Consider the following 18,964-nt stretch of genomic DNA (forward strand, 5'->3'; position numbering starts at 1 on the left):
TTATTAGCCAACATTATTTATTAATGATCAGTTATATAGGTGGTAGAATCAAAGTAAAACAAAACTATAGAAAATTTCAGATGCAGCATATGATTTTGTGTCTTAACATGCAGCAACAGTTAAAGGATCCACCCATGACTTTAAGTCCCACAAAGCCTGAGCTTTCCTCCCTCTTAGAACCATAGCATCTTAGACTTGGAAGAAACCTTGATAGTAAATTGCTTCAGTTTCCATATTGTACAAAACTACCAAGATGTTGGCAGACTAGTGCCCCCCAACAATATAGGCCAGGATTTGAGCCCATGTTTTACTTAACCCAATGCTACCTCTTTTTAATGTTTTAAGAAATGCTTGGGTTTGTTTTATTGAACAGACTGTTCATCAATCTTTTGATAACTACATGTTATATAAAACTGAAATCACCTAAATTCATTTATGATTTCAATAAGCATTACTTGAGCACCCACTGTGTGGCGGTAGGTGCTAGGATACACAGAGATACAAAATTATGGCCCTTCTGGAGTTCACACTGTTAGGTAGACAAACAAACAAAGAAGACTTTGTGTTGTAAGCATGAGGTATGAGTAATAAGGATTAGTTCATGATTTCATTTATTCCACCGCTAGGACTGCCTTCCAAGTGACAGAAACCTAAAGAATGCTAGAAAGCACAGAGGAGGGAAGACCTGATTCAGCACTGCATGCATTGACAATTTCAGTGCTGCCTTGTATATCTCAAAGAAGTAGGAGGCAAGAGGGAGCCCCATTGATTAAGTGGCTGTAAACACCCTACTTTGCACAAGAGGTGCTCATTACATCTGTGCTTGAGATAAGCCATGCTACTGTTTCAGTTCTCTCAGGAACTATATAAAATCATCCTATTTGTCTTTTAGCACTAAATATTCATGCTTCTCCCCTTAGTAGTAGTTTTCTTTCCCTCTCAAGACATTCTCAGCCATCTCTATATCATCTGTTTGCTACCCTCTCTCAAGTTCATAATTATTTAGGATCACAAACAATGGTACACTGGTAAATGGTTACCAACTAGCTCTCTGATGGGGTGGGAATGGGGGGAGGGGGAGCCAAATCTGTAACATTTGTCCTTTTGCATGATGTAAATACTACCATGATGGCCAATCTTAAGCTGCCAATTTTATGTCACTGAACTTGTAGTTGGGAGGAGACACTCATAATCAGGGCAAGAACCAGTATGTACCAGCTCCTGCACAGCACTGGGCAATCAGGAACCCTCTGCAACTGTATCTGTGAAGCTGACAAACCTCAGCTTCACAGGTACAATCTGTGAAGTACTATATACAATCTGAATCTTCCCAACATGCTCCAGTCTGGCCAGTTTCAAGTATAAGTTGTGACTTCCACACCATTGCTCCAATTATTTCTAGGATAGTGTATCCAAACCTTTCAAGTCTCATCTTTGCCAGGGGACTTCCCTAGTTATGTCTACCCCCACTAAATTCTCTCCCTTCTTGCTGATCTGCCCCAATACTTATCTGCACCATACACCTTGAATTCTATTTGCTTATGTGATTTCTTGACAGTTCAGTGTACATGAACTGTTAGTAGACTACCCATGATTTCTGTAAAAATAAAGACTGGCATGGGTCCCTTACATCATTCTTTGTATCTACCACCACAGAGAGCATGGTGAGAGCTCAGTAGCCCCTGCATTAATTCTCCTTTCAAATAATCCAAATAGTTCCAAGAACAGGATCTATGTCAAAACCATTCAGCCCTGTTTTAACATATAAGAAAACCTAATATCGAACAACCTTACAATTTGCAGCAAGTGTATTTTCTATAGTTTGAAGTAGAATTTACATATATTAAACTTTACCCATTTTTAAGTGTATAGTTTGATGAAATTTAGTAATGGCACACAGTTGCATAGTCACCACAACCAAGACACAGAACAGTTTTCCCACTGTACAGAGGTCCCTTTCTTGTGCCTTTCCGCAGCTGGTCTCCTTCTCTGACCCCTGGCAACCGCTGATCTACTTTTTGTCACTATAGTCTGGCTTTGCAAGAAGGTCACGTAAATGAAATCATATAGTATGTTCCCATTTGTCCTTTTTCACATACCATACTGTTTGAGAGTCTTGCACATTGTGTGTGCTTGCACATGTATTTCCTTCTCATTGCTGAGTAGTATTTCATAGTATGGATATAGCACAGGTTTTTGAAAAAAATTATTTACCATTTCATGGACACTTGAGCTGTTTCTAGATTGGGGTTCTTGTGAAAAATGCTGCTGTGAATACTCACTTTAAGTCTCTGTTTAAACAGATTTTCTTTGTATTGCTAATTTTGTTTATATCTTTGGGGTTTCTATAGATCAAGCACAATTATAAATATATTACACCAATTATCTCATTTAATGCTAACATCAACAACAAAGGATGGGTACTTCTCTAGTTCATCTAAAAAAGTAAAGTTGCACATGTTTTGCAGTTAAGAAGTTGAGGAGACAGCATTTGAACCCTGGTATCATATGATCATCATAGGGATTAGACCAGTTAATAAAGTGCTTAGAATATGAAGTGTTCAATAAATGTTCGCTATTATAACTATGTTCTTCCCCACACACAATGCTACCACCCACCGAGTATTCAATAGTATTTGAAAGGGAGGCTGTACAGCTACTGAAATGAGTGATGTGCCTCACCAACGTATGCCTGTCCCTTTCTTCTCGGCTCACCTCTCCTTTCTTCCCCATCCTCCATTTGTGTCCCACATCCCCAAACAAATCCATGTTTGATCATCTTGGCAACAGATATCACACTGCAGCAACAGCTGAAACATCACTCAGTGCTAGCACATGCCCTAGAACAAACGCTACACAGTGAGTTGAAAGAAAAACTTCATTAGTTGGCCAGGTGGTTTTTATACAGGAAGGAATTTTAGAAGACAAGAGAATCCTTACTCAAGTTTTTTTTTCATCATCGACCTCTTTTCCTTCCCGTTATCTCCCTTTAGTTACTTCAGTTTTATGGGTTTTAAGAACAGAGCACAAAAATGTCACATAAACCTTGTTGGAAAGTAAAATATGGCTGTCATTTAAAATATACAGGAATCTTACACCATTCTGGCACAGTGAAAGATTTAGTATAAAAGATGGCTCCCGTGTGGAGTCCCACCAAGGCAAAGCAGTCACTACAATTCTAGAAGATTCTTTTTAAATAAAAAATACAGTCACATAAGGTAAGCTCTGGTGAGAACAAAGTAGGGAGGTGTCCCAGTATCTCTGCTCCTGATATGGTAGTTGTCCATTCTTACCCTTTTCATGCTATCGAGTAGCAATTTGGCAACTATAACATTTTTTCCCTTGTGAATTAGACCATTAACACAATCAAACCCAAAACATATTTACATCTGCTTTTAAATAAGGACTTTTTTCATATTATTTGTTAAAAATAAGTAAGTAAACTAGATAGAAATACCACCAAAGTTAAAACCACAAAGTATCCAGTGGATCGTGGACCTTGGAGACTCAAAAGCCAAAAAGAAATTTTTCTCTGCCCTCCATCGCAGCCGCCGTACACGAGCTACAGAGTAGCCAAGATCCAGGTGGAGAGGGGGAAGGGCAATGGGAAAACACTGACAGCTCTCTCTTTTGCTGAGGTCACATGCCTGAGCTTATGAGTTAACTGTACACATCACAGGACCCACTGCAGTCAGTGAGGATATCTCCTGAAGACAACAGAGGCTTCAGCAGTCGTGGCTTCTGTGACTTTTTAAAATTCATCCCATGGTCTCAGGTTTGAATCCCAAACACCATTTTTTATAACATAAATGATAGATGCAACGTGGCAGGCAGGTACAATATAAATAATAAGGAGCAACAGTAATAAATAAAAGTACATTTGAGAGCTTTTGGAAAATGCCCAATAAGAAAAGTATATTACCCTTCCCCACCCTCAAAGAGCTGTCTCTTTCACTTCTGACTTTGTGGACATATAGTTTAAAAATTGGCGGAGCATAACCACAGGAAGCCCTAGAGCCTGAAAGCAATGTCCCCTCTCCCCAACCCTCAACCTCACCAGTGTTTTGCATGTTGCATAGGCAGCAAGCAGAATCTTCAGGAACAGTATCCTTCTCAGTTCTGCTTGGATGATAGGGATCTTTTGCATTTTTACATATTATTTAATTTCATCAAGCCATCCTTCGGGAAATCTTTGAACAATGAACAGCCAAAGATATAATTTCACATAGTCTAAGTACATCTCATTTCTGCATAAGAACAAATGTCATAACCACATGCAACATCCATTTGAAATAAAAATCTACTCCGTTTTGTTCATTCGTGCCATAGTAACTGTTTCCATCTCCCATGAAAATGGTAGATTATAATTCCACAATACAGAGTGGTTTAAAAGAAGAGAGTCAGACTCAGTGGAAACTTTGTTTGAAGACACCAGGGATTCAGCCCCAGAAAAAACCACAAAAGCTATAACACTGCAAGCAAAAATAAGCTAGTAGTAGTTATTCAGACGCCAAACTGTCAATTGTGCGACCTTTGTAGGCTGGCCGCTTCCCAGGGCTCATTATGAGAAAGGTTGTTCTTTCTCTCTCCCAAATGAATGCAGCTTTTGAACACACTTTTCTAGTTACACTTGGTCCCAAAGCCGATGGATTATTTTAACTGTGGATCTCCTAATGGGAAACTAACTCACTTTCTTTCTAGAGAAAGAGCTGCCTTGTGATAATTATAGTGGTTTTAAAAACCCCAGGATGTGTGGAGTTTTGAAAGGAAAGTAGAAGAAGTCTTTGGCATAACAACAGAGAAATAATTTCCCTTTGGTCCATCCTTGTCCCTTTTCTTAGGTTTTCAGCACAATGGTGAAAGAAACCAGAAAGAAATACTAATGTTGCAGTTTCATATTTTATATCATATGTGATGACCAAATCAGTATTTTTCCTAAAGCAATTTTTTGTGGTACCTTGTTTTATTATATTCAGAACTGATAGCCAATGGCTATAGGATGTGGCCCATTTATTTCTGGAAAGCAGTAAAAGGTTAATGAAGGCAAGAAGAAAAGTTGCCATAAATTGTATCAATAAAGTTATATTAAAAAGGTCATCCCTTTGATTGTGCCCTGTGTAGTACAAAGGAACATGGAAAATCAGCAAGGTATTTGACAAATCTGAAAGAAATCGATGCTGACCCTTAACCTACTGTGCATCCCTCCAAGGACACGCATAGTAATGTAGATAAATCACTAAGGTAGATCCATGGAGTGTCTTATTCAGCAAAAAAGCTGAACAGCTGATAAATTCTGAATTGCCCTGCCTGGTACTGCTGCCAATTCCCTCCTATAGAAAGCAGACAGGGGGCTGCCATACTAGATCAGATGCTGACACCCCGCCTTGGGGAAGAAGTTGGCAAAGTGAAAGAAATCTTGGGAGGAAGTGGCTGTGTCTGCACTTATTGAGCGGTGACACAAGATTCTTACCCCAGGCCACCCAGCACATGCAGGGAGTGATTTGCACTTGAGGGTTTTTCAAAGGTTCAGAAATTGGCAATTTTGAGTCCAGGGTCAGAGTTTTCTAAGGAACATGGCTTTAGAGGGCTGCGATGATGTCATTAATGATATTCGGGCAATACGCCATCAACGAGCCCTTAAAAGACCTGAAAAAAACACAGAGGGAAGTTGAATGGTTTATGGTAATTGCCCTTCCCATGCAGTTAGATGAAAAGAGAGAGAAAGGGCATGTATTAAAGGACAAACAAGAATTTTGGAGGATCGAGTCAGAAAGGTGAGTTTTCGGAATATTTGTGTGTGTGGTAGATGCAGCAAAGGCTATCTGTTGGGAAGGCCAGGAGGCACCCAACCCTTCTAGAAACAGGCTTTGTGAAGCCAGGAAAGTCACTCGACCCTATACATCCTGAAATGTAAGTTCAATTCTGTTTCCTGATTTTTAAATGTAGGTGGTGAAGTGACTGGCTTACAGGGCAGTTGTAAAGATGAAATGCACATGAGAGCACCTTGTAAACCACAAGGCAGTTCATGCTGTCATGATCAAAAAGAACAAAGAGGTCATGGGCTCGATCGTGCTTCCATTCCAACAGGTAAAAGAAAACCTGATTATCTCCTCAACTTCATTTTGCTGCTGACTTCTTGGATAAGAACAATGACCGTCAGCCAGGAAAGAGTAGGAAAAAAGTACAAAGAAGAGAGAAGTGAGACCCCAAATTGTTTAGGAGATATTCTAAAGGAATTTCAGCAATACAGTGATGACAAATTGTACCCCAGGCACTCAGAGAACTGGAAGAATGAAATAGCTAAATTCTCCCAGAAAGTCAAATGGAGCAGGGAAAATGCATTTGCAATTTTCAAAAAAGAAAAGGAAGATATATGCCTCAAAAATTATGGATTGCTGAATTTGATAGACATCCTAGTCAAGAGTCTGGAATACATTATTAAAGCATGTCTTATGAGTGCTTAGGAGAGGATGCACTGGTTAAGAGAAGAGAGATTAGCCTCTCTTGCTTTTTTTTGTTGTTGTTCTTTTTTTTTGAGAAGGTAATTAGGTTGTTAGGCTGAGGAAACTTTTGAGACATGAAGCATCTGGGTATGGCAGGGCACTTATAAAGGTCTTTCAAACTGCCCTATTCACAGTGGAATGTGGAAGAGATGGCCTTCAGTGCTGCTGGGGCTGAACAGATTTCAAGGCTGTGGTCAGCAGCCGTGATAAGCTGTCGGACAGCCTCCAGTCATTGGAGTGGCTGGGGCTGGCCCTTTCCCTTTCATGTTTATCAGTGGCTCAGACAAAGTTACTGACACCCTCCTCATTAAGCCTGTAGGTGCTATGGAACTAGGAAGTGAGGCCAATGCCCTCAATGACCAAATCATCAGATGCCAAAAGCAACTTGACAAAATAAGGAGAAACTGAAAAGGATAAATGTCACGGGGACAAATGTCGGACCCTAAATTTAGATCTTAGGAACCAAATGCATGATTTCAAGGTGGGATCGACATAGTGAAAAGGACTGAAGGACTTAACTCAATAATACGTTCGCCCAAAGAGGCCAATTCAAGCTTACACTGAATGACCAAAAATGTGGAACCAAGATGATATCTGTTGGTTGGTGTTCAGTTCTGGATGCCATACTTCTGGAATAACTACAAAGAATCACAGAACTGGGTGAGAGGGCTGGTGGGAAGATGAGAAATTATGCATGCAAGTACCTAGCACAAGGCCTCATTCTGCACTTAGATTCTGTGAAATGTCCCCATTTCACATCCAGGTATGACATCAGAATACTGAAGAAGATTGAAGTTGGGCAAAGAATTTTCGAGAAAGTAAAACATTCTTCATAAACATTAAAATTGTGCGTATGTGTGAAGGTACTTCTGGAAAACAGTCATTTAAATGATGGGAGAAAATGTTTTGCATTAAAAAAAACTTGTAGAGTGCAGCAACTAACAACTGGTAGATTTCAAAAAGAAAAGGTCAATACCTCAGCAAAAATAGGTTGACAGTTTATTTGATTTCTGACTTTTGAAGGTAATCTTCATGATTGAATAAAACTATAGGATTTTAAAATCAGATCCAAACCCAGTCTAGGGTTTTTCTTGCATTTTCTATTTGCCACAACTTTTGCTAATAGAACATGAATTAGATATGCAAATCATCTCTCACTAAAAGTGAAATACAGGATCTTAGTCATCTTTTCTGAGATAAAATTGTCTATTGTTGGTTATTAACCAGCCTACATATAAGAGAATCACTTTGAAAATGTGATGGTTGCATAAGAGTTTTCCTTTACCCCTTGGGTCAAATGAGGGGAAATTCCATGGCACAGAATAAAATGTACGCTGTTTCCACAGAAAAGATTGTTTCCACAAAGTTTGGCAATAGCATTCTTGGACAACTAATATCTTTTTCCCCCTCACATTTATTCAATAAAGTGATTCATTGCATGGCTCCCTAAAGTGGTGATTATTGATTTGGACATAATATAACCCACATTTTCCCCCTTTCTGGGACCCTGGGGTCATTCCTTGCCTCAATCCTAAAGACATTCCAAAGTGGTTAACCATGTACATAAGTAAACAATACTGCATGGGAGGCTTGGAAATAGTGTAGACACTTTATTCTGAGAGTCTATCTTCTAGAGCAACAGATGCAGACAACATGGGACCCTAGGGCAGTATTCTACTTTAGGATTTGACCAAAAGCTATCAGAGTGATGTACAAAAGATATTAGATGCCCATCAACTGATTAATGGATAATCAAAATGTGGTTCCTATCTATACAGTGGAATATGATTGGGCCTTAAAAAGGAATGAAGTATTGATACATGTATGGCACAACATGGCTGAACCTCAAACACGTTATGCTAAGTGAAACAAGCCAGACCCAAAAGAGCACATATTTTTTCCATGAAAAATAAGAGTCTACAATAGGACATGATCAGAAAATGACCTATAAAGACAGAGAGTAGATTAGTGGCTGCTTACAGCTGGGACAGTCAGGTAGGGGGAAATGTCCAGTGACAGCTAATGGGTATAGGTGTTTTTCTTGTAGTGGGCCAAATTGCAATGATAGCTGCACAACCATGCAAATGTCCTAAGACAGTGAGTTGCACACTGTGAATGGATAAGCTGTGCGGTCTGTGAATTATTTATGAATAAAAGCTACTCGAGAAACATTAGGGACTCATGATGAATATGTGGGCTATCAATTTGTAATCTCTGTTTATCCACCGTAGGTTCCATGTTGAAACTGTCTGCCTTGGACTTCTTTACTCTCCTTCTGGAATACCCTGTTCGATGATATTTAAATTATTTTCCATTCCTTTATTTATAATTTATTTCTTAACCACTGTTTGATGGAGTTTGAGATAATTTTAGACTTTCAGAAATATCACAAAAACATTACAGTTTCTTATATCCATCCAGCTTCTCCTTATGTTAACATCTTACATAACTACAGACCATTTATCAAAACTCAAAAAAAAAATAACCTTGATATAATGCTGTTAACTAAGTACAGAACTTATTTGGATTTTGACAGTTTTCCCACTAATGTTCTTTTTCTGTTCCAGGATCCAATTGAGAATCTTACATTGCATTTAGTTGTCCCATCTCCTTAGTCTCCTTCAATCTGTGACAGTTCCTTAATCAATGTTTTTTATGACCTTGACTCTTTTGAAGAGTTCCAGTCATGTATTTTGTAAAGTGTCGGGCATTTTGAATGTACCTGATGTTTCCTCATGATTTGGTTGAGGCTATGCATTACTGGAAAGGAACCCAGAGAAATGATGCTGTGTCCTCTGCAATGCATCATACCAGAGGGTGAATGGTGCCAGTATATATTACTTGTGATGTTAACCTTGATCCTTTGGCTAGGGTGTGGTCTGCAAAGATTGTGCACTGCTATTTATAATTGAAAACTTATTTCCATACACTCAAAGTATTTATTCATGTGTCAGAATACATTATGCTCTAGGGTGGTGATGCTCCTTCTTGTCTGAAAATCAAGGTGGCCTGTAAAGCCCTGACCGGTGTGGCTCAGTGGGTTGGGCGTTGTCCCACAAAGCAAAAAGTCACTGGTTCTATTCCTGATCAGGGCACATGCCTGGGTTGTGGGTTCAGGCCCTAGACAGGGTGCATACAGGAGGCAACCAATCGATGTTTCTCTCCCTTTCTTTCTCCTTCCCTCCCCCTCTCTCTAAAATAAATAAATAAAATCTTTTAAACAAAGAAGATGACCCATGAAGACTTTTAAACACACATTCCTGGGCTCAGTCTCTTGGGCTTCCCAGGAGATGTTGACAGTGGCCAGGGTGGAGAGGCAGAGAGAATTAGGACAGTGGCCCTTCTTTGAAGGATCACTTAAAGTAAGAACACAGGCACAGATAAGTCATAAAGCGATGATAACCATTCTAATGAGGTAAGAACTGAGGGCTGTATGAGCACAGAAAACAGAGCCTCGAACAAACACTTCTTCAGTGGGAGTTGAATTCTCTGCACTCAGTCTTTGGATGTATCCAGCTATTAAACAGCTCTGCTCTCCATGCCTATTCCTTTAAGGAAGTACATCTTTGTACAATGAATGTATGTGTGCAAAGCAAATTATAAAGTAATTCATGGGGTCTGCATGCATTTTGTCAGAAAATCACAAAGTCTAGAACAGTCCTTTATAAGATGGGAAATCCTTTACAACTGTGAGGCCAAGTTTGTGTGACAGCTTCTAAATCTTGTTAAAGGAGCTCAGAGCTGTTCTAACCTCTGGCAGTGTCAGATTTGGGGGAGCAGCCAGGTAGGAGGCGCCCAACAGGGACTCTCTGCTCCAGATAAGTAAGTGCCACACAGGAACATCCCAATACCAAGGTTACACTCTGAGCTCCTGATTTAACTGGTTTGGGGCAGAGCTTGGGTATCTGGGAGATTTTTAAACCTTCCCCAGTGTGACTAATGAGAGCCAGGCCTGAGAATCACTTGGTTAGACTAGAGCTTCGCTCCTCAGACCAGTGGCATCGGTTTCACCCAGGAGTCCATTAAAAATGCAGAATTTTAGGTCTCATCACAGATGTACTGAAGCAGATGTTGGCTTTTAGCAAGACTCCCAGGTGACTGGTTTGCAGGTTAAACTCTGAGAGGTATTGCAGTAGAACACTCTGTACCATATAGTAGTCACTAGGTACACGTGGTATTCAAATGAAAAGTAAGTAAAATATTGGAGTTCCTCAGTTGCATGAGTTTCAAGTACTCAATAGTCACATGGGCTAGTGGCTACCATATCGAGCAGCATAGACATAAAACATTTCCATCATGGCAGGAAGTTCTATTGGACAGCTCTGGGCTATGCCGTTAAATGAGCAAAAGCCTTTGATGTCCAAGGGAGGGTGAATGTCAGGGAACAGAATTGGAGGCTACTGGGTCCAGCTGTCCCTCTAAGTGTGGCAATCTCCCCTCATCCTTGGAAAATAGGGTTCCTTATACATATAATTAATCAATATGGACAAAGCCAGGGCAGCACAGCCTTTAGGTAAGACAATAAGGAATCTGCTTTTGATCAGTTGAACTTCATATGCCTGCAGGACATTCTATGAGAATAGAGGCACTGGGGAGAGTTGCAGTACATGACCATATGTCACTTTTGAGGGTGACAGGAGGTACTGCCTGTAATGATTCCAAGACAACAGGCATAAATCAGGACTCTGCAGGCCAGCCAGGATATATGGTCACTGAGGGTGAGCATGGAAGAGAGAACAGGCCTAGAACTGTAGGTACAAAAGTCATCAACACACAGATGGGAGAACATGGAGTGGATGGGATGACCCAGCTGGGTATGGAGAGCAAGAAAAAATGTAATCAAGCACAGGTTGCCAAAATTAAGGGATACACAGAGGAGGAACCCTAGAGAGGACTAAAATCAATGGTCAGAGTCAGGATGAAGAAGGGAGGGAGGAGGATCCTAGCAGTCAACAGGGGGAAGAAGTTAATATGGAGAGGTGAGGAACAAGAGGCAGTAACAACTGAATATGATCTTGGAGGAGGCACAGGGCAAGGCCAGGACTAAGGTGAGCTAAGAGAGCCCTGACTGTGAGCTTAGACTAGAATACCTCCTAACTTTTGCACCCTGAACATCCCTCTTGCTTTACCAAGTCCCAGCCCTGGAGAAGGGGTTGGAAACTTCTGAAATGGGTCGATGAGTGCTGACATAGAGAAATGCGTAGGTGGAGTATACAGAGGGAATTCCCAACTGGTGTGCTGTTTGCTCTGCAGAATTAGGGTTTGGATGTTTGACAGAGGAAGAAAGGTTTGGCCTGATTCCTAAGAGGACCAGTGTGGGAAATTTTGAGTAGCCTTGTGGTTTCGGCAACCAGCAGGCATCTCACCTGCTTTTCATATGAAGATCATAAAGAGGCTAAGTGCTTTGCCCCAGTGTCCAGGGGGGAAGGTGGAGCCTGGACTCAAGCATAGATCTTCAACAATGATACAGAGTAGCCCTGAGTCCCAGGTTCAAACGTGGGCTCCATCACTTACTAGTTGGGTAAATTTAGGAAAGGGGCTTATGGTCTCCATGTCTCTGTTTCCTGATTCTTAAAGAATGGATGATAGGGTGTCCTTTGGGGGCGATGAAAACATTTTTGAACTAGATAGAGTTGGTGTTATACCACATTGTGAATGTACTAAATGTCACAGAGTTGCTCAATTTAAAGTGGCTAATTTTGTTATGTGAATTTTGTCTCAATAAAAAAGGAGGGATAACTGCATGTGCTTCATAAAATGGACTTGGGATTAAATGGGTCAATCCACATTAAGCAATTAGAATAAAGTCTGACACACAGTAAGCCCTCTAATGATACTGATTATGATTATGATTATATCATTGTCCAGCTGCTTCATTCCATGTAAGTGCCATTAAAAGGTGCTCGAGGGATCCAGGCCACACAAGTGTTTCAGTTTTTTGCCTCATGAGTAATTAGAAACCAAACATTTATATTTTACAATGCATTTCATTGTAGAATGTATCTGAAGTATCCCATCCTCCACATTCTCCATCATCAAAATAGCAAGTTCCCATTTTTATTAAGCTGTACTTTGTCTCCTAAAATTAAAAGAACACTAGGATTTTTTTAAGTGACAAAAAACATTCTGTCATCTTTTCTCACCCTGAGCAACAACACAGAATACTTAATAGTATGTATTGTGCAAAAAGACACATTTCAAATTGAGCTGCCAGTGATTTACAATGGATATATTAATACTATTTTTATCCAAGAGAATGAGATTAAGAAAGACATTATGAGGCAGTCAAAAGCTTTGTTTCAACAGTTTGTAAACAGATGCAAAAAAAGAGTGAAGCTCCTGCCTAGGAATAAGTAGGAACAGTTTCATAAAGAAAAGCCTGCACTTTTCTGGGGCTTAAGGAAAAAAATTAACCAAAAAAATTGGATGCTGGGGAAAATTAACACAGGCAACGGCATATTCCTTGGTAATTAGATTCAACCAATATTTATTGAGCAATGAGCATACCCCAAACCTGTGAGGTGCTGGGAAATACAGAACTGGTGAGCCACTTATAAAGCTGAAGGCTCATCAGTAATACCCACAATGCTCGTACAAGAAGTGATGACAGCAGTCTGCTCTTAAAATGACAAAGGTGTGGCAGCAGTCAAGAGCTTGCGCACTGTTGAAAAACTTACCTATATATTTGAGGGTTGAATTGCATCCCAACAAAAAATATATTCTTAGACCCTAACCTCCAGTATCTGTGAATGTGACCTTATTTGGAAATAGGTTCTTTGTGGATGAAATCAAGACAAGATGAGGTCATACTAGATTAGAGTGGGCCTAACCCAATGATCACTTCCTTTACTTAAGGAGGGAAATTTGGATACAGAGGAGAGACATAGGGAAAATGTCAAGGTAGGGGTAGAAGTTGGAGTGATGCTTCTACACACCAAGGAATGCCAAGAATTGTGGGCAATGTCAGAGACTGGGAAAGAGGCATGAAATGGATTCTCCTTTAGAACCTTCAGAAGAAACCAACCTTACTGGTACCTTAGTTTTGGACTCGAACCTCTGGAACTGTAAGAAACTAAATGTCTGTTGTTCAAACCACCCTGTTTATGGTATTTTGTTACAGCAGCCCTAGAAAATGAATACATGTTCCATACGTGTTTCTTAAAGAGGCATACCCTCTTTAAGGACCATGAAAGGTTGAATAGAAGAGAGTCAAAGGCCTGGACTCTGCAGTCAAACATTTCAACCTTGCCACATAATAGCCATGTGGCCATGAGCCAGGTACTAAATCTCTCTGTGCCTCAGTTTCTTTGTTTTTTTTTTAAAGATATTTATTTATTTTTAGAGATACAGGAAGGGAAGGAGAAAGAGAGGGAGAGAAACATCAATGTGTGGTTGCTTCTCACATGCCCCCAACTGGGAACATGGTCCACAACCCAGGCATGTGCCCTGACTAGGAATTGAACCAGTGGCCCTTTGGTTTACAGGCTGGCGCTAATCCACTGAGCTACACCAGCCAGGGCAGTTTTTTGTTTTTAAGTGGGGACAGTGATAGGATCTACCTTACACAGTTGCCCTGAAGGTTAAATGAGCTCAAAATCAAGAAGTCTGCATTAATGCTATTGTACCGAAATTTTTAGTTTTTACTCTATATGCATAACAATTCTTCTCTTCAAAGTCCCTTTTTCTCTTTGGCCTACTTTGTGATTCTCTGACATTCTAGTATTTTAAACATGGTAAAATCTACAATGCCTATATTTTCATGAAAACCTGAGCTTCACGAGCAATAGAATCAAACCTAGTTTCATAACTTCCAGTTGTTACTAGAACAGCCCAACAATAGAAAGGCAAAAATAATACCCAAGTGCCATTGAGCATGAGGAACGTGCATCCATCTCTGTCTTTGAGAGGCTACCGTTGGTGCAGGTAGAGCAACAAACATCCTTGAAGCCAAAGAAACTAGGGTAGACACAAAAGACATGAAAAACTAAAAAACAAACAAACAAACAAAAAAACTAGGTGGAGCTGAATGAGAGGCATTCATGGGATTTCCAAGGATGCATGAGTCATTGGAAGCTGCAGAGAACCACCAGGAGAGAAAATCATGGTGGAGGCGCATCCTAACGTGCATTTGAAAGAGGATGGGCATACGTGGCCGAGAAGGATTGATATGAGAGTGGCGATGTTTGTACAACATGGTGGGTATATGTAATGCCACAGAACTGTATACTTTAAAATGGCTAGATGGTACGTGTTGTTACATGTGCTTTACCATAAAATAAAAGTGAATTAAATGAAAGGAATGAAGCCAGGAAGAATTCCACAAGAATAACAAAAAGCCATGCCCAGGGAGACAGGACAATGTGCTATGTGGGAAGAGAACTAATGGAAATATATTTGTCACAGAGATGAGATTAACCTTGTTTAGCACCTAAGGCAGTCCTTTTTAATCAGAGATAAAAGAAAAGCCAAAAGCAACAAATGATAGCCATCCTTAGGGCTCTACACAGCGTGATACTGCAGATGGGCCCCTACATGACATCTGGATCACTTGTGTGTTAATCTCTTTAGAAAGTCATTGATAAACTGCTGTTGATTGGTTATTCATCAGGGGAGACACACACAGGTTAACATACAAGGTGTCTACATCTTTGTCTTCAAAATTTTAAGTCTCGCTTGTTAAAAATTTCCATATGGAAATGTTCTCTGATGAATGCCCACAGGTCCTGCATTCCCAGCATAACTGGTCACCCAGGAGTAGTACTAAAAGCTCTGCCTGAGTCGATAATAGCACAGGGAACTTCAGGCTGTTCATTAGAAATATTAGGGAATGAGATGCCAGTGTGCAGGACAGATGGTGGGCTAAATCTGGCCAGATGGTCAAGGGTGGTCTGGAACAATCTACTGCTTGTGAAGATGGCCTGCTGTGACTCTGAAGGCAAAAGGAAGCTTCTGCAAGGCTGGGCAAGCTTGGGCACAGCACATCCACCTATAAACACTGGGGACAGTGGACAAGAGAATGGCTGTTTCCCAGCGGAACCTAGCCTCCATTATAAAGTGCTGTATGTCTGCCTTGAGTGGGCCTGTTGTCTGGCAATGTCTGATGTGACATCATGCACATACCATGATGCTGTGTCACCTCCTGTCCAGTTCCACGAATAATGGACAAGCCACTGGGATAATTTAGAAGCACTATATCAACTCCCATGCTGGGTGGTGTGGTGGGGGAATCTGGGGTTTGTATGAGAAGACAGGCAAGGCCATTTTTGGGGGGTCAAACAATTTCCAGCTGTGTGTGTTGGTGTCATTGCAAGGTCTGGGTCATGGGGCAGGAGAGGATACTTCCGCAACCATAGCCTCCCACAAAGCAGCCCCTTGCTTCCCTCACAGAGCTAAAGATCAAGAGGCAAATGCATACCAGTTAGAACAGTCAATGATCACATGAGCTTTTTGCCCTAATAAGCAAATGCTGTCCATCTAGAAGCTGGATGTGTCCTTTAAAAGTTGAACAGTGGATTGTGATATGAGACAAAACAAATGTACCAAGATGTTAACATTCTCTAAAATGTAAATTATGTTCCACCCAAGAGCACAAAGAGCATGTAAAATTGACAGGGATGCTGAGGTACAGAGTTTCCTTAGAGCATCTGATAAAGTGTAAGTTATGTAAATAGAGTAGAGTTTGGGAGCCCGTGGACTATAATCTGTGAAGGTCTTAGGATCCAACTTACTTCTCCAGTGCAGTACTAAGACAAAAATAATGGTTTCAGAAACTATTTCTGGCCATGTGGGGCCTTTGATTCATTTGATTATCTATAGTATTTTCAAAATAATTTCACTATATTTGCATTATCTCTTTTTTTTGTAAAGATATGAGGTATGTCCAGAAGGTATCCAGCTATGTAATATGAAAAATAGAGACATTTATTGAAGAAGATACAAGATACAAGAAACATCGCACACAGGACAATGACACTTCAGTCCCCTCAAAGCAGGCATGTTGGGACCTCACACAGTTCTCCCAGTTGCCATCAGCTGCTCCATCATATTTTCCTGAATCACATGGATCATCTGAAATCTCTTCCCTTTCAAAGGTGATTTTAGTTTGGGGAAAAGCCAGAAGTCACAGGATGCCAAATCTGGGCTGTAGGAGGGCTGAGTCACCTGGGTGATTTGATGTTTCCCAAAAAACTGTGCACCAGACGTGATGCACAAGTGGGTGTAATGTTGTGATGAAGCTGCCAATCACCAGTTGCCCACAGCTGCAGCCTTCTGAATCCTCTGAATAGTTTCCACACAGGAATGTTCAAGCTTAATGGAAAATCTGATGCAGCTTCGTTGCTCTACTCACTCAGTCACTTTGAATGCAACAACCACACAGCACACACGTTCACTCAATGGCATCTACTGCCCCTATAGACTAGTACGGTACATTGTTCATGTATGCACATTCCAGCTCACTCTCCTTGGCTATCAGGTTACATGGGCGTCACACAAACTGTTCTCACTATATTAACAATGGCTGGACTTTTCTCGGACAGGCCTCACTCATATTTCACAACTAAGTATTTCAGTATGTATTTTAAAAAGCATATTTTTTATATAACCACAATAACTAATATCACCTCTACAAGAGTTAACACCTTCTTAAGATCATCCAAGATCCATGTATTATCCCCTAAAATGTCATTGACAGTTGGTTTGATGGACCAGGATTTGACAAGGCCCTGAGTATGAGACAATGAGAAGCAAATCTAGAAAGCAGAGAAATAAAAATAAAAAAATTGTGCTTTAACAAAGCTGATTTTTTAAAAATCAAGTAAAGCCCTCATACTTTTGTTGTATTTTTCCCCTAGTCAGGGTTTCAATTAGGGGGGAAATGGGAACAAATTATTTGGGGTAAGGATGGTCCCCCTACCACCTTCCATTTACGAATGCTCTGATTACCCCTGAACCATCCTATCATCATGGGGCAAGGGGAATCACCACCAATGAGGGTGTCAAAGAACAGAGCAGAGGTCTGGGAGGGAAGAGGATGCATTTAAGTCATTTTAAAAAGAACCAATGTAGAGACTTCGGAAACACAGAAAAGGTGTTGGAAGATTTGAGATGGTCACAAAGGGCTGTCAGCATTTACTGAAGAGAAGCTCTGTGCCAGATATTTTCACATGGATGTCATTTAATCCTCAAGCAGAACCTTCAGGAACTTCTTACTATTCCCATTATATAGATAATGAAACCAAGGTTGTAAGGAAGTTCAGTGGCCTGCTGTGTAGGCAGAATTATATTTGTACTGTTTTAAGGTGCAATATTTGTGATCTGTTACAGGAGTCCTGGGAAACTAACAGGAATAAGTACAGCCTTTGCATTTACCATAGAATTTGGAAGGTTTATTTTCTTCACTCCCCCCAGTAGGTAGTTGTACTTTTTACAACACACTTCAGCTAAAAATCAGTCAGTGTTCCTTGAACAATGCTATGCTGAGTGTCTCCCCTCACCCCCAATTCATATACTAAAATCTAACCCCCAATGGTATTAGGAGGTGGGGCCATTGGAAGGTGCTTAAATCATGAAGGTGTGGCCCTTGAGAATGGAATCAGTGCCCTTATAGTAGAGGCTGCAGAGAAATCCTGCCCCCTGCCACCACATGAGGACACAGAAAAGACAGCAGTCAGTGAACCAAGCAGCCGGTCTTCACTACACAGCAAATCTGCTAGCACCTTTGTTTGGACTCCCAGCCTCTAGAACTGTGGGAAATAAATTTCTGTTATCAATAAGCCCCACAGTGTGCAGTACTTTGTTATAGCAGCCTGACAGGCTAAGCCAAGCAGATAATTTATAACCAGGAAAGTACACATACAAACAGGGTAGCTGGTGGCATGAGCCACCCAGGGATTTAAAAACTCACAGAGGGAATTTGCAGTGTAGACAGTTCACCTGTGGGCAGCCGAGAATACAGTTTTTAAATTCAAATACAACACCCATTTGTTCTCAGTAAAAACTCTTTATCAGGACTACCAGAAGGTTCTTCCAGTACAGACTGTTAAATTTGACTCAGGAAGGACATAATTACATCAGTTATACAGCTCTGAGAATTCCGATAAGAAGCTAGCCCAGAAACCTTATAAATATTCCACCCCACCGTTGCATCCAACAGGAAGAACCTAAATAAAACATGAATAGCTATTGGCAATTTTCAGCTTCTGTGAGGGTTTCTTTTCCCTTGCTTTGCCAATAACACAAAAGACCCTTTGCTCACATATCCACTGATCCTCCTAAAAATGTGTGAGCACATACATAGCTATATCAATCTGAAGTAGCAGACCACAGTAGGGGAAGGGCCCCACTACACATCAGTACAAGCAGAAAATGATGCTTTTCGGACCCCAGGGCTGGCAGATGAGCCGGTTGGGGGTGGGGGGTGCTCAGCAATGTTCCAGGCAAAGATTGGAGAGTGTGTCCAA

General features: G+C 40.7%; 1 protein-coding gene across 2 annotated transcripts in view; it reads right to left on the bottom strand.

Moving 5' to 3' along the window:
- GPM6B (glycoprotein M6B) overlaps nt 1-18,964 on the bottom strand; it is a 140,597-nt gene that overhangs the window by 74,107 nt on the left and 47,526 nt on the right. The gene's annotated exons all lie outside the window — the stretch shown is intronic.

This window comes from Phyllostomus discolor, chromosome X (assembly GCF_004126475.2).
Source record: "Phyllostomus discolor isolate MPI-MPIP mPhyDis1 chromosome X, mPhyDis1.pri.v3, whole genome shotgun sequence".
Classification (NCBI taxonomy): domain Eukaryota; kingdom Metazoa; phylum Chordata; class Mammalia; order Chiroptera; family Phyllostomidae; genus Phyllostomus; species Phyllostomus discolor.